Source organism: Rattus rattus, chromosome 4, assembly GCF_011064425.1.
Source record: "Rattus rattus isolate New Zealand chromosome 4, Rrattus_CSIRO_v1, whole genome shotgun sequence".
NCBI lineage: Eukaryota > Metazoa > Chordata > Mammalia > Rodentia > Muridae > Rattus > Rattus rattus.
In genome coordinates this window covers 161,129,154-161,145,804 of record NC_046157.1, presented here as the reverse complement: position 1 = coordinate 161,145,804, position 16,651 = coordinate 161,129,154, and the positions used below count along the sequence as shown (strand labels likewise).

The window sequence follows — 16,651 nt, the reverse complement described above, 5'->3', positions numbered from 1 at the left end:
GGCCGTGCACAGGCAAGGCGAGGACAGGATGCCCAAGGGCCCTCTCTTAGCCTTAGGTATTAGTCGGTAAGTGTCTGCCTCCCAGCCAGAAGGTAGGGAGCCAAGATGGAAGGGGACAGTTTCAATGTCACCTATCAGCTAACGTGAAGGTAGCCCTGGGTAGTATTCATAGTGCAGGAGAATGACCTCAAATGCAGAGGTCAGCCTGAGGTACAGAGTAAGACCATGTTCTAGAGAAGGCGGGGGAGACACCGTTTACCACAGTAAGCAACTGGTAAAATTCCTGGGATGAAAGCGTATTTCTTTCCTGGAGAGCAGCTGCCCATGAGTCACTGACCAGGTATCGAGCTCAATAAGCCCATCGCAAACTCAACCTCTGCCAAGGCTCACTTGGGGAAATGGAGGACCCTCTGCCCATCGTACCGCCCCTCATGTCTGTCCTTAGGAAACTACGGATGGAGATAGAATGTCCACGGTGCCATGGAAATGGGATGCCCTTAGCACCCTCGTGAGCTGGAGGGTAGCATCTCTCTTCAAAGGCACCCTTCACAGAGGATAGCTCAGAGAGCAACGTAATACAGAAATAAATCAGTTCAGTAAGTCTAACGGCAAATGCTCAATCTACTGCATTTCCAGAGGCGTACATTTGACAGAAAAGGAAATTGTTGACCTTGGGCGGTGGGGACCTTTTCCTTTTACAACGTTGAATTTCCTTGTTTTCTAATTTTTTTCATCATTTAATGGGAAGTCCCATTCCCAGCCCCTGCGTCAAGCCTTAGCTCTGGCAGGTCTTCTGCAACGTGACAAGGCCACTTTCTCAGCACAGAGGCGTGCCATCTGACCGCGAGTGGGTCCCCAACATTTCAATCTCTCTCTGACACCTATGGAGGGGACTGACCTCAGTGGGTAGAACCTGAGGTACCCCGACCCGGTGCTGTGGCTGGGGTGAGTCCGTAGGACTTTGTTCAATGCTTCCTTTCCCTCACCATCCCACTCCTTAGATGATGAAGTCCCCGACAGACGGGGGCAAAGTTCAAGTCGAGCTAGGCTGACCAAGCCAACAGCCTCGTCTTCAGGTCTGCAGAGGCCTGGCCGTCACGCCCTACGCCTTCCGCTCAGCTCATTCTGATACCCAATCTTACTGCGCTTTGAATGATTTCCTTCCCTGCTTCCTTTTCTGTGTGGGAATGGGGTGAGAAGTGGAGGGTCTCACTCTGTAGCCCAGGCTAGCCTTCTGCTTCTACTTCCCAACTGCTAGTATCACAACCCGGGGCTTCCACAGCTGGCCTCTAAATCATGTTGTTAGGACGACTGTGTAGATGAGAACAATAAAGGTTCGGGAAGCTCAACCTCTCAACAGCAATGGGATTTCGTTTCTCACCCTTCGTAGGCAGCTGAAGGAAAGCTCTACTAATCTGCTAAGTAGGAGCAGACATTCAAGTTTGAGTCACTATCCTTCCCCATCACCCAGAACTCAGTGTCACCTGAAGCAGTCAACAACGGACCAAGAGGACAGTGGCTCTGTGACAGTAGCACTTGGGGCCACGGTCATGCCAGGCTTCCGTTTGAACAGTGACAGGATGGCTTCATGCTATGTGTCTCAGAGTACACCTTGTCATGTGTCAGGCCCCATTTCTCTCTCTCTTTTCTCTCTCTCTCTCTCTTTAGAAAAAGAAAAAGAGTTATTTATATGTGTGTGTTTTCCTATATGTATGTATGCATGAATGAATGTATGACATATGCATGTACATATGAATGTTTGCGTGTATGTATATACACCACATGCATATAGTACCTGAGGAGTCCAGAAGAGGGCATCAGATCCCCAGAACTGAAATTACAGATAATTATGTGCTGCCTGCCATGTGGAAGCTGGGAGCTGAATCCAGGTCCTGAGCAAGAGCCAGTGCTCTTAATTGTGAAGTAAGAGCCCACGTCTCTCTGTCTGGCCCTATTTCCCACGTGGAGGACTCTCACACAGAGTCAGCTGCCAGCATCCTTCCCACCCTGCTGTTTCGGCTTATCCACTGGCTGGCTTGAAGTCTGAATTATGCACTCATATCAATCTTTCTTGTCTGGCTGTCCCTGGATGCACAGCATGGCCTCTCTTAATGAAAAATTTGTTGAGTATTCCCATCTATTTCCTTTACTTAAAAAATTGGTCTGTGTTGCTGACATTAATGTACAAAGAATTTATTTGGCTTCTCGGTGAGGAATGTCACAAAATTAATTAGCAAAGAACTGAGTAATTACTTCTGCATGACGTTCCCGAACAACATGTCCCCTCCAGACTAATTCAATGTCACACACACTTTAATGCATACCTACATGAGGGTCCTCACTGGGGCCGTTCTATGCCAGTGGCCTGACAATTTTTGTGGTAATATCCTCTGACAGTTGTGGCACCCTTCCATTGGACACCCTTCTGCAAAATCCTACCTTAGTTCTATTACACCTATATTTTTCTTCCACGAGCCTTAGAATAATTCAATATAAAATGTTTCCTCACCACTTAATTCCCTCAAAGAGTGACCCCACTGGATTTTCTTGACACTTCGTCAATGAGAATTGACATCTTTATGCTAGTTTGTCTTTTCTGTCTAAAGGTGTGGTGGGTTTCCATTTATTAAATTTTCTGTAAGGGGACAGAGAATAAATTGAACTCTGAAGGCCAAATGTTGTTACAAAGACTGAATTCTGTTCTTTTAGTCCAAAACAAATCACAAACAACATGAAGCGAACATCTGTGACTATGTCCCAGTAAAGTGTTATTGATAAAACATAAACGGTGGGCCACGGTTTACTTCCTCCCAATGTCAAGTTTAAGAGCATGTGCAGTTCAGAGTCCAGCACTCACCAAACCTTAATCCCTGTCTGAGGGTGTTAGGAATATGAAAGTATCCAGAAATCAAGGCCAGCCTGGTCTAAAGAGCAAGTCTGAGGCCAACCTGGGTTACATGGGACCTGTCTCAAATAGCCAACTCTTGTCCTGTCCAGAAAGCATCTCAGACACATTTTAAACCGGGTTTCAATGGAGTCGCCACCGTGAGCGTCTTTTCCTTTTACTCTTGTATTTCCAGGGGAGTGTTTTTTGAAAAGGAAAGTCACTGACTTATGTATCTACCCAGTTTAAATTCTGTAGCCAAAATCTTGCTCTAGAGCAGCAGTTCTCAACCTGTGGGTCATGACCCCCAGAGGGGTCGCCTATCAGACATTCTGCATATCAGATATTTGCATTATGATTCGGAACGGTGGTAAAATTACAGTTATGAAGGAATGACGAAAATAACTTTATGGTTGGGGGTCACCACAACATAAGGAACTGTATTAAAGGGTGGCAGCGTTAGGAAGGTGGAGAGCCACTGCTTCATAGATACTGACAAGCAGTATCAACTGGTGCATACCAGGGTTCCGTGCCCTGGCCTAGGTGCCCTGGCCTACCAGTGTGCCCGGCATGGCCACGCTTCCCTTACCTCATCACCTACCACCCTCCTCCTGGCACACTGATCCATGCTAGCTTCTTTCTCACAGTCTAGTCAATAACTGATTTAAAATATTACGTCTGACGCTGACTCATGAATGTAACCCCAGCCCTTGGGAGGTTGACGCAACATGAGTTTAACAGTGGCTGGGGCTACACAGTGAGTTCTAGTCACCCTGATATATAGTGAAGGCCCTGTCTCAAAATCCAAACCAACCAAACAAAATAAATGCATATGTATCATGGTCAACATTTCTAAACAGAAATTTTAATGTGCCATTCTTTCTTTTAAAAAGTCTGCTCTTGGGGTTGGAGGTATGACCCGACGGCCCCATGGGATGGTGACTTCCCCCAATCTTGAAATTGTTTTCCTTGCTACTTCATGACTTAAATTTTGCTACTTTTATGAATTGCAACGTAAACATCAGATACTCGGGACAGACAATCTCTGTGGGGGCTCATGACCCACATGTTGAGAACCACTGCTCTTCTGGAGGACCTGGGTTTGGGTATGGCTTGGTTCCCAGCAGCCACGTAACAGCTCACAGTCACCTGTGACTGCAGTTTCAAGGGATATGCTGCCCTCTCCGGTCTCCTTGGGCACCTGCACATACACAATGCACACGCACTCACAGACACATGTGTATGCATTAAAACAAACCCCAAAGCTTTGAAATGCAACTCTTAGGCTGGTGAGACATCTCAGCGGACAACCTGAGATTGATCCTGAAGGAACAGACCAACTCCTGCACCTTGTCTTGATCCCACATGAGTAACGTGAGTGGAGGTGGAGACAGGCTGTGTTCTTTAAAACATTAATCTTTAGAATCCCTAAAGAGAATAAATGTAGCCTGCGGACTTAGGCCTCAGACTGCTCACCTGCAATAAGATATTGAAAGACGTGAGTCCAGAACACTTCGAGGACCAGCCTCTTCCTGAAGAGATGGCAACAGTACGACAGGTAGTGGTGACAGTAAGATCTGTCCCTTCTGCCAACGGTGCCACGTTCTCCAACGATTCCCTCCTTCCTCCCTGCAGAGGGTCTCTGATACAGCTGTGATCTGACTGACCTTGTTTCTGTTGCTCTCTGATCTGACCGGATTCTAACAGGGCTCACAGCAGGGACCTCTGCTCTCTCTCAGCCAATCCCTCCCCATACTCAGACACACTTCGAAACCATTCTCCTTCCAGCATCTGGACAGGTAGTGGTGCTCTGAATGAACTCTTGGCTCTGTAACAAAGACCACTCGCCCTCTCCCAATCCCCATCCTGTCACAATACCCCACGCTCTCCTACTGCAGTTTAACTTATTTGACTGGCAGGCAAGCTCCGCCCCCCAGAACCTCACTTGCCCCAGTTTCTCTGACTGACCCTCCATTCAATGTCCGTCTTGAAGATCCTTAGCCTCTCATCAGTGCAGCTGCAGTCACTCTACGCTGGGGGTTCCTTTCTGGCTCCTGTTTGCTTCCATCACTTTCTTTGGGTCTAACCTGTTCTCAGCTCCCTCAGAGCACTTGGAGTAAGCCTCCTGGTGCAGGGCTGGAAGTTGCTCAGCTGCAAGAAAACTAAAGCTAAAAGTTAGAGCCGTGAGTGGCGAACTGACGACTCACAGTCCTGTGCCCTCCCTATTTTGGTGGAGAAGAAGCTGTAACCTCCCATCTGAAGACAGCACCCTCTTCTCAACCTGTGGACTCCAGAGCCTCAGCAGCTTCTTGTACTCTGTGGTGGAAACTTAAAAGGCACCCAAGCCACGCCCATTAAAAGCACGGCTCACAACCCTTAATAGTGTTCCCTTGCCAAGAGCACGAGAGGTTGGAGGAGGAAATTCCTTCAGGTTCAGGGCAGGCAACAGGCTCTGGAACTGTGCCCGCCAGCCCAAGGAGGAACCTGGGCGGTTACAGCTTGGCCTCCACTAAGACAAGGAGGGCGCAGGACACCTGCTGTCCATTCTCCGCTCCCCACCCTCACCTCTAGAAGCACGCCTTGTATAAGAAAGCCCCCCATGGCTTCCTGTAGAGTACACTCACTACACCATCATCCTCTACTCCCATCTCTACCCCCAGGGTTTCGTATGGAGATGTGGGCAGCCTCAGGCCCATGACCCTGTTCTCGAGTAAGACATTAACAATTTAGATGTGCACAGTGATTTAGATGTAAAGCATCTTAATATTCTAGCCTGCTCTGTATTTCTTTCTTGTGCATGGCGTGGAAAGTAACATCATTTTATCCCTTTATGTCCTACTCTAGGAAGTAGTCACCTGTGCCCCTCTCCGGCATCACAGGGGCCTCTTGTGGTCACACTGAACTGGCAGTGGATGACGGAGGGACTGAGGACAGGCCGGGCTCAGCCCCACTGTCCGCCCAACTCTTGGAACCTTGGCGAACAAGCTGCTCTCGTGCCTACCACAGAAAACTATTTCGCTCTCACAGAATGGCCTCGCCTCCTAAAATGCAGAGCAACATATAGGGCATTTCTTATTTCCAACTCTCAAGACATGGCAGGACATCGTGGGTTCCTCCTCACCCCCTCCCTCCCAGCCCTGCTACGTCTAGGAACCAGGCTGCCCAGCCTTGACACTACCCACACATTTGGGGATCAGGCAATTCTGTGCTAGGGGCTGTCCTCAGCTTCCAGGCAGATCTGCTATGCCTTTCTGCCCCACTCTCTAGCAACCTCCTCCCCTCCTTTCTTGGTTCTATGACTCCAATGTTGCAAGAATAAACTCCAATGGGGACTCAAGTATATCCCCCAAGCCTGGCAAGGGCCCTTCATATGACTATGACTGATATTTAACAGTGTGAGAAGCCCATGGAGCGGCCCACCTACGTCTCCCATAACCCTGAGCTGGGCCTGAACAACAAGGCATGCTGAGCATGGCCTCCCTGAAGCACCATTCAGGGGGTTGCCTGGACCCAGGGACTTAAAGGGGCTCATGGGGAATTCTACAGCTTGAGATGGGTTTCAAGCTATCCCTTGAGTACCCAAGAGAGGCCCCCCCCCCCCAGAATACATCAAGTTTACACTTACATACTCGGGCCAAGTTCACACTCTTTAGCTCTTAGCTAAACGACTTGAGAAGCAGGGAGAGAGACCCTAGTGTGGTCTCATCTGAGCCAAGGTGGAACAAGAGAAGACAGGGTATAAGGCCTGGAAATGCAGTCTTGTGTTAGAAACTCAGGCCAGGGCAGGGAACCTCTGTAGATAGCTTGTGGTTTTTAGTACGTCAAAACCCATAGAGGAGCCTTGTGCTTTCCCCCACCTCCATGGGCTTCGGACTGCTCTGCCAGGTTCTGTTACCTCCTAATGGCCCCACCCCACTGTGGTTTAAACACAGAGGGTTTCTAGGTACTTCATTAAACAGGCGGGCTGACTTTATAAAGCATTAGTCACTTTCTAAGCCCGACCTCCTTCGGCCTTTCTGTCCCGTGGGCTGTGTGCACTGGAGATTTAAAGACTCTCGTGCACCCTTGTCTCGGTTGCTTGAGATGTTCAAGAACTGGCCGAGGGCTCGTTCACCAGGGGTATAGCATAAGGGTGAGAGCAGCGGCTTTGTCTGGCATCTTAACTCCAGAGAAAACGTGGAGGGTCTGGCTCTTTCCTGCACGCGGATCTGAGGCCTGGTGCAATCTTCCTTATGGATGACCAAGTGATGACATCATTAGGGTAGCCCTAACCGAGTTTGATGGGCAATCCTTTGTTTATGAAAAGAGATGGGTGTGGACACAGACATAGTGGAAGAGAGAAAATACAGAGAGTGAGGAAACCTCCATGTGCCAATGATGCCAAGACTCCAGAGCTGGAATGGTGGGGATGTTCCTCTCCATTGCTGACAGGGAACCAAGTTTGCAGGTACTAGGTTTTGAACTTCCAGTCTCTGGCCTTCACAGAACATAATTGTGTTGGTTAAGCCACCATGTGCTAAGGTCACGAGTCCTACAGTACTTCAGGGTCAACGATGAACTGCATGTGTGATGTGGTCTCATAACCTATGACCTATTCAGAGATGGTCTAACTTACGTACACATATTCTACAACAGTCACACAAGGCATCACACATCCCAGAACTACCTTCCTTGTTCAGCAACTCATAGCTCTGCCTGGGCCCTATCCAGCCCAGGGAGCCTGCACAGCTTGCTCAGGGACTAAAACTATAATTTGTCTGCAGAATAACACTCTATTTTGTGGACCCTGGGTGGCCCTGCTCTTTAGCAAACCCCTCTCTGGGGTCACAACTAATTCAACAACATCTCCCAGACACAATTCCTCACAGGGAGGGTAAGACTTCCTTGCCCTGCACTTTCTGGGTGTATTTTCGAAAACCACCAGCCACTGCCTGGTCCTGCTTGGCAAATTCCTGAGGGATGAGTATGATGCTGGCAGGCATCCAGTAATTACACTTCTAGGCCCCGAGTGGGATTTTAAAATATCTTGCTAAGTTACTTCAAGAGTCATAGAGAGGCATTTGAAGGGAAGCAAGTAACTGGGCCTCTGAAGATGGCTATGGGAAGATGCTGCCTGCACACTGCGATTCAGTAGGAACACACCACCCCATTAAAAACTAGGATTGGGGTAACAGAACCAGAGAATGGGGCCCCAATGCCCTGCAGGCATAGCTATGGGATGCTCTTTTATCAGAAGTCCTGTTGGGCCCTGGCAACTGTTGCAGAACAGACATCAACCAACAAAGCCATGCAAAGGGACACCCACATAGTTACTGCAGTAGAGCATACAGTCCCCACAATGGGGACCAATGGCATAGGCTGGAGAGAAGGCCACATGGACAAGGAGTCTCAAAAAACTCATCTCTTACCACGCTGGCTAGACATGCCCTGCAGTGGACCTCAAGATCTTAAAATAGGTCTTCTGGGACAAACTGAACCTCGCCACCGTTCAAGAGACAGCAATCCTGGGAGAGACCAGCAGACTGTAGAGCTGGTTACAAACATACACCAGTCTCCTGACTGTCCCCAAAGCCTGTGTGATAAGCAAACTGTTACCACCACTCTAAAAGAGAAAGGCCCGACCCTATCCACTCAGGTCAGCCCTCAGCATCATGACACACAGCTAGCAGGGCCCACTCTGTTCCAAGGCTGGCATGGTCTTCTTGTGTGATCCTTGGCTTTGTCATCTGATCCTCAGTGGAATATTAAACCAGTCCATGGTGCAGACTGAGCTTGGGAGGCAGCATAGCAAGAAAAGAAAACATGGGACACGGAGTCTGATTGAGTGTGAACACATTCATGTGAGTCGGGGGGAGAAGGGAGATTGGCGAGAGCAAGGCCTGTGGACACGCAGGTCCTCCCTCACCATGCTCAGGGATGTGGGCCCCCATCACACACTGGGGATGGGCTCTCCCAGGCTTTCTTTACGGTGACACAAGTACTCGAGAAAACGAGAACAAAGAGAGAAGTAGCAGATGGCTCTGCTCCCACTCAGAGCACTTCATGGAACAGCTGGTTATCCCTGGCCTTCCCCACCGAGCATGCCCGTTGTCGATCACTGACCAGTGCTCAATGTAAGAGGAACCCTGGGAACCTGTCCAAGAAGGTCCGGGGCCATTTCTATCTCCCATCAGCCAGCTGTCCCCAGGGTGCTCTGAGTAAGTCAGCACCCTGTGACACTTTCCCTGCAGCCAAGGGTTCACGAAACATCTTTCAAGCTACTCTGGGTTGACACCGAGGTTTTGGTCACCTGCCCCAGGGGCCTGTGCTTTACTGTGAAAGGACCTCATTGGAACTGCTGACTCCATTACGCATCTATCTGGCCACGGCCAGAGCTGCGTCTGCCCTTCGGTCTCCAGCACACAACACAGCACCCAAGACTCAGCACCGATCACCTAGCAAACAGCACACACAGGTCTACGGTGCTCACTCCCCAAGCCAGGAGTGCTTATGTGCACTGCTGACTGCTGTCTGCACGGTGCAGGCTCCTGCTCTGAAGATGCAAAGGCTGTGAGGAGTGGAGGCTCCCTGAAGTCACAGCTGCTGGCCTGGGCATCTACCAGAAACAGAGAGAAAAGCCAAGTTGTCACTACTCCCCTACTTGGTGGAAGCCACCATGCTGATGACACCAAGGAACAGAGCCACAATCATGAGCTGTACTGTGCCCCTCACCAGTAGGTCCAAGTCCTCATTCCGTGGGCTGTGTGCATGTGAGCATGTGAGCTGTGTGCATGTGGGCTGTGTGAAACAGGGTTTTGCAGATGTGGTCAAGTTCAGTCGGGCAAGCTCGGAGTGGGTTAGGGTGAGCCTTCCATCCACTCATGGCTAACCCTTTAAGGAAAAGAGGATTACATGCAGAGAGAGGAAAGGCTGGCCATGTGAGGAGGGAGATGGGAATCAGAGGGATGTGGCCACAAGCCCTGGGGCACTAGGGCTATCCCCTGCCATCACCAGAAGCCAGGAAGAGGCAAAGGTACAGAGGATCCCCAAAACTCCTGAAGGAGAGGGGCCCTGTCAAATTTCCAGTGTAAACTTCTAGCCACCAGGTTATGAGAGAATGCATTTCTGCATGGTTTACTCCTCCCTTGGAGTCTGAGGGAACTGCTCCCAGGAACTGGCAGACATTCAAGCCTCCTATATAAATGGGCATAATGTTTACAGATAACCTATACGTACCCTCCAGTACCCTTTAAATGTTGTTATGTTGTTAATGTTCAGGGGAAAAAATTTGACCAGGATATAAAGCTCAGAAGAGTATATTTATTTGTTCCCCAGAATACTGACTCTGAGGTTGGCTGGATCAACAGAATAAAATAGGAGCGTGTAGTTTTTTCTGAACTAGGGACAGAACCTAGTACCTCACGCAGACTAGCTCATGCCCCCTACAACTGAGCTGCACCCCAACTACTACTAGCTACTAGAGTACCACCTGTGGGTGGCTATGTACCGGACTCTATTCCGAGTGCTTCTGTATGCTAAATTTGCACAAACACCATGGCCACCCTATGCTAGAGACTCATACATGCACTTCCACAGATAAGGAAATGAAGGTGGAGAACCAGGCCACCTGGCCAAGGTCCGACAGCCTCAGTAAGGTAGGGGTGGGCCACTAAAGGACCTCGCTCCCCCCTCATTGAGGCAGGGGGTGAACCACTAAGAAGACCTCCCTCCCCCATTCTAGACATACACAAGCAAGCCAAGCTGAGTAATACGGGTGGGAGCAGGAAGCCTGGTCAGGCCTGCAGAAGCATTCGTGTGTGGCTGAAGGGCCAGGCAACCCTCCAAAAGTACGTTCCCCACCGCAACCCCTCAAACAATGGGCCTTAAAGCGCTCTTAAAATTGGTGTATTCTAAAGGGACCATTTCTATACAGCAGCAAAAGGTCATTTGTGAAGGGTAGAGCTCTCAGCTACACAGTCTCATGCAAACCAGCTGGCTTCCAGTCCTGGAAGAACAATTCCAGCCGGTCCCTCCAATAATACCTGATCCCTTGGACCTACCTCACTGGGTGACGGACTTGTGGTGACCACGACTTGGCCCCCAGGCATGTGGTGGTCATCAGCACTAACAGGACACTTGGTGGAGAGACAGACACCTTCCTGCTTTATCTTCTCCCCTTGGAGTCATGGCACAACGTGATCCCTTGCCTCTGCCCCCGGCTGGAACCCAACAGATGGGCAACCTATCAGACAGGTTTTCATGGGACAATGGGCCCAGCTAGGCCTGGGGCCTTCTGGCAATCCAGATTTGTTTTCTTACAACTCTTATGGAAAGAACAAGGGGAGAGGTTCTTGGCACTAGGGCCAGGGTGACCTAGCGTCAGAAGGCACAGGGCAGTTTCTCGAGGCTTCTCTGCCTATAGCTTTAAAGTGCCTAAGGAACAGGGCTACACACAACAGGGGCGGTACGAGGTCCAGTGGAGACACCGTCATTAAAGAAGCAAGTGGCTTGGCCTCGGCCAGGGGCTTGTCTGGCGTCCTTTGCTTTATGACCATATGGTCTTCTCGGACCTCTCAGTGGCTGCTTCTGACCCTTCTTTGGGCCCTCGAGGGAGCTGGAAGCCTGGCAGCTCTCACAGCAGCATCTTTGGGCCCTGGAAGCCTGTCAGCTCTCACAGCAGCAGGCCTCCCTCCCTCCCTTCCTCCCAATGGCTGGCTGGCCCAGCCCTGTGGTCTACCAGACTGACTGAAAAATCTCTTTCCTCTAGGCTCACAAACATCCTCTTTCCTGCCTTTCTGGACCAAGCACCCAACTCAGGCCTCATGAGGCCAGAGAGGAGGGAAAGGGACAGTTCAAGGACATCTTCCCAATGCCCCTTCTAGGGTCTGCATGGCCTCCTAGCCACACAGAGGCCTCCTTCTGCTCCCTCTTGCTTGGGGGTTCATCTCACTCTTGCTGGGGACTCTTCATCTTTCTTTTGTCATTTCCTTCTTCTGCTTGCTTTTAAGAGTTCTATGTCCTGTGTTCATCCTGGTCCAGCCTGTCTCCTCCCTGGGGACTGGGTCAAAGTTGGGAAGCAAGCAGCCTGAAGATTTCCTGAAGGCAGCAACTTGCACTGCAGGAGGTGACACAGGACACCAGGCGGCTCCCCACCTGTCTGCCCTAGGCCACCTTTTTTTTTTTCTGTACCATGAACAGGACAAGATGGTGGTAACACATGCTCTGGGCACAAAGGTAGCACCACATTCAGCTTTCCCGGGCACCAGTCTGCCCAGCACCAGGACCAGGACAGGTGGCTACAGCAGGATTAGCAGTGGAGCCAGGAGGATTGGAACTGACAGCTGCAGGAGCTAAAGCCTGCTTCTCACCCACCAGAGGCGTCTCTGTGGTCGGAAGCACAGACTGGACAGACAGTGGGATCCAGACAACGGAAGCCGTCAGGTAATCGGCATGAGCGGACCCAGTCAGGTATGCCTTATGTTGGCTGTGTCAGAGACGGGCTCATCTTTCTCCTTATAACACTTCTTTCCTTATAGCCTTCTTTTCTCGCTGTCTGTAAGAAGGTATGTATCAGCCTCTGAAGCTTCAAAACTTAGGCCGAAGTCTAGCCTAGCCTGCTGTGGAACCTAAGGGTGGCAAGAAGATTCAGAATGAAGGTTCCCTGTCCCACCTTGGGGGACTTCATCCAGCAAAGACAAGAACAGCCATCGCTCTAGGCCCAACAGAAAAGGAACATTTTTTTTCAAGTTGTGGGCAGGGTAGAAGGAGCTATAGGGGAGGAACGGAGAGGGCAGGAAGAAGGGGAAGTGGCTATAGGAGACAGGAATCCCTCAGGAGAGGAACCTGGGTAGCCCTAGGTGTGGCTGTAAAGATTCTTTCCTCCCTCACTTCTTGCCTCTACCCACTGGGCAGAGAGGCCCATCAGCCTGGGATGCAGTCTTTTCAATGGACCCTCAGAAGGAGCAGCAAGGTTCTCAGGGTGGACTCAGACGCTGCAGCTCAGAGGTTGTCCAGGAAGCTGTTTCCTCACAAAGCTTCCTGTGATTAACCCCGGGACTGCACACCTGGCCTCAGGTTGTCCTGACAAGCCTGGGGCTCACTAGGACATGGCTGGGGGACACACCACACTGGGGACTACAGCAAAGAGTATGTGACTGACTCACATGGATCATAGGACAACCGGAGTTCCAGGGCAAACCAGGTCTTAAGGCTTAGGGATTCACGCTAGACTGGGGCCAAACCTGGGGGAGGGAGGAGGGGGTCAACGGCTGAAGGTCTCGAAGACCTTGGATATGAGAAGTCAGCTCTTCAAAGATTAAATGAAACAACTTACTCCACACCATTCACAGCAACAGCCAAGAGGTGATAAAAACAAACAAAAAACCCATGACCCCTGAAGGATGAACAGACCAGTAAGACAGAATTATTATACAGCCTCAGAAAGGAACAGAATGCTAGTGCACGCCACAGTATAACTGAGTCGTGCTAAGTGGAAGACTCCACTCACTGAGAGTCTTAGACTGTTGCAGAACATTTGAGAACGTTCTTTGACTTAGGTTGTCCTGAAATACAAATGAACCCTCCTAACGCTACAAACCTAACAGCTCATGATGGAGTGGGTCTGGACAAGCAGACCATGGAGCTGAGAATCCTTAGTCAAACTCTCGAGATGGGGGTCATCAGACAAAGCATTACCCTAAACAGAGCGCCTACCGGATCACCTTCGGGAGTGTATGTGAGATGTGTTGGAGGAAAACCACCGTGTCGGTGGTCACTCCACTGACGAATACTTTTAACAAAGTCACTCCCAGGAGGTGCGGTGCCACCAGGACTGTGACGGGTTAGTGTCATGCCTAACTGGAGTCTGTCAGTCCCTGAGTTTACCCACAGGATGAATCATCTGAAGAGTTGCTCGTATGGAGAAACGTGTACAGTGAGAACGTGTTTCTGCTCTCGGGATCAAGGCACAGATGGGCAGAGAGAAAACCTGTGTCCAGATACAGAGGCAGGCCCTACAGAGAGAAGAGGCAGAACAAGGAGGGTTCAGGAAGCTTCCCCAGGCTGTCACCAGCAAACGGCGGCCAGTTCTAGGTGCTGAGAGCCATAGTAGCTGGTGCTGTCCCTGGAGCTTTAGATTCCTAAAGTGTTTGTGCATACATTCTCCTTTAGACCAGCTCAAACTGGCTGAGCAAACCCTGACCCTAGCTGAGAGGAGGATGGGAGTCTGGCCCTAGAGCCACCTGGATACAGACATTGAAGAGGGGCAGCCTCTGGCATCTTGTCACCTACTGTGGGTTCAATGTCTATATACTCCAGGTTTATCTCACCTTGGTACGGGCCCACTCAGAGCTGAACTTCTCACTCCTGTCTTCTAGAGGAACAAAGTAAGCCAGAGGCCAAGGTGTGAATTCAAATCTAGGCTTTAGCCTAAGAACCACTTGGGAAGTGGGAAAAGGGGTCCCATAAAATGGTTGGGGTGGGTGCGGATTGAGGGGAGGGGTCTTTCTTGGCAGGCAGGAGAGCAAGCAGCTGCTCTTCTCTCTGTACCATAGACCCTGATGTTCAGTGGGGATGCCACCCTATCTGGCTAAGTAGTACTCTGACTTTATATGGTCCCAGACTGTAGAATCCCAGGCCCTGAAGGCCCCAGCCAGAGAACAGTTCTGCTGTTCAGCTGGCCTTAGCTGCTGGGTGCTTCCTGGACCACCTCCCAGGCTGCTCTAAAGGGAACTGAAGACAGATCAGGTCCGAGTGGCAGGGATGGGCTGTCCACAGGGAGGTTGGTGTCATGTCCAAAAGACCCCTGGGGTACTCAGTTTGAAAACTACTTATGTGGGATAAAGAACTAAAGAACTTCAGGGGATATGTGAAGTCAGGCCAAGTTATACAATCCACTGAAACTCAGCACCTCAGGTTGGGTCAAGGCCTCCATAGGGACTTGGATGCAGACTACTCAGCAGAGGACACCAAGCTCTCCTGAAACCAAGAGATCAAAGCCACACAGGAGTCATGTGTTCTACCGGAGCCAGTGGCTCATGCGTAGCCTCTCTGCCTTTGGCTACTGCCAGTCAATGTCTTCATACGCTGGGCCATTTTAGAACCTTCTCTGACTTTGCAACATCTGAGTTCATGGATATTTAGGCTGTCCTGGCTAATGGTGCTGAGCTCAGATGACCCAGTCTGGATCGATCTCTCCCAGCTGCTGGCCTTGATTTAACGATGTTCAACTTGGAAGCGCAAGTCCCTCCTCTGTAAACTTGAAGCTTGAATGAATGCCTAGCCCAGGGCCCCTGGCCTTGAGCAGATCAAGAAAGACAAATCAACTGGAGCTTTGCACGCTGCTAAGCACAGACCAAGCTTAATCATAAACCAACACAGAGCACTTTACCAATGCTGAACAAAACCCAGGCTGTTTTCCCGAATCCCCCTTTGTCAAGATCAAAGAGAACATCACTTGAAACCCATTTCCTAGGGGGACTGGTGGTGTACATCTTTAATCTCAGCATTGGGGAGACAGAGGCAGGTGGATCTCTGAGTTTGAGGGTCTACAGAGGGAGTTCCAGGACAGCCAGGGATAGATAGAGAAACCATGTCTCGGAAAAACAAAACAAAAAACCCACCTCTTTTGCAAATCTCCTCCCAAGTCCACCCTAGCACCTCAGCACCAAGAGTTGCTGACCAGAAACCACCTTCTAGTAAGAGGCCGGGACCTGCTCCCTGGGCTTGTCAGTCATTGGAAAGCACCTTCACATTCCGATTTCCATCAAGTTCAACAGCATCCACAGGGATTTCACAAGGCAGGTGGTTCCAAAAGTGAGCACATTAACATATTAGCGTATGCCCTTTCAAATGCCAAAGGCATAAACTCTATCAAGGACACAGGTTTGACAATGGCTTCTGTTGGTGGCTTCTGGGAGACATTCAATTCCTTCGTGAGGACTGGTGTATGGTCAGTTATGTTTCACAGGCCTTAAGGCCTTCTTCTGAGGCCAGGCTGCCAGCTACTTTTACAGGGCAATCCTTCAAGAATCTGGTAAAGGTGGCTGGTGGCTCAGTAGTGAAGAGCTCTTCCAGAGGACCCAAATTTAGTTTCCAGCACCACACAGCAGTTCATAACCATCTGTAACCCCCATCCAAAAAGATCTGTTTGACATCCTCTTTCGGCCAGCAGGGCACTGCACAGACACATGCAGCCAACACACACACACACACACACTATTTTTTAAAACTAAATCTAGTGAAGGTATATAGGAAACCGAAGTACTGTGAAGGTCTGCAGGAACGACAGGTGTTTTGAACCCTCTGTGAACCACACTAAGGGTTCCTGAGCCCAGTATACATCGAATGCTCTCTGGGTAGAGAGAGTGTGGGCCATGTCAAGGGAAAAGGAAAGGACCCAAGATGTGTTCACTGAGCACACAGTCCAGGGCTGCTGGCGATCCCGGCAGGGCACTGGACAGGGACAAGATAGGTGACTCATCAATGAGGCTTCGCACAAGCTTCTTCAACTGCCTAGTACAGTGTGGTTGGTCCACACCACACACCAGGCTCCAGGATCTGTCTCTGCCCCAGGGAAAATGAGCCTCACCACTGTCTGTCACACACCAAAACAACAGACCACACTGCAGGAGCGCAAGGTCCAAGTTTGTCCCTTACTCATAAGCCCCGGTATCTTCCTTGGCAAAGGAAGAAATCCCAAGTGGCCAGGACCATGTCCCACAAAGAATTACTATGCAAGGGCTGGCAGCCATCCCTGGGTCAGGTGTTCCTAGAGGGAGAAGCAGAGGC

The 16,651-nt window shown here is 50.2% G+C and overlaps 1 protein-coding gene across 1 annotated transcript in view; it reads right to left on the bottom strand.

Moving 5' to 3' along the window:
* The window catches only part of Sh3bp4 (SH3 domain binding protein 4), a 79,603-nt gene that overhangs the window by 25,677 nt on the left and 37,275 nt on the right, over window positions 1-16,651 (bottom strand). The window lies entirely within an intron of this gene.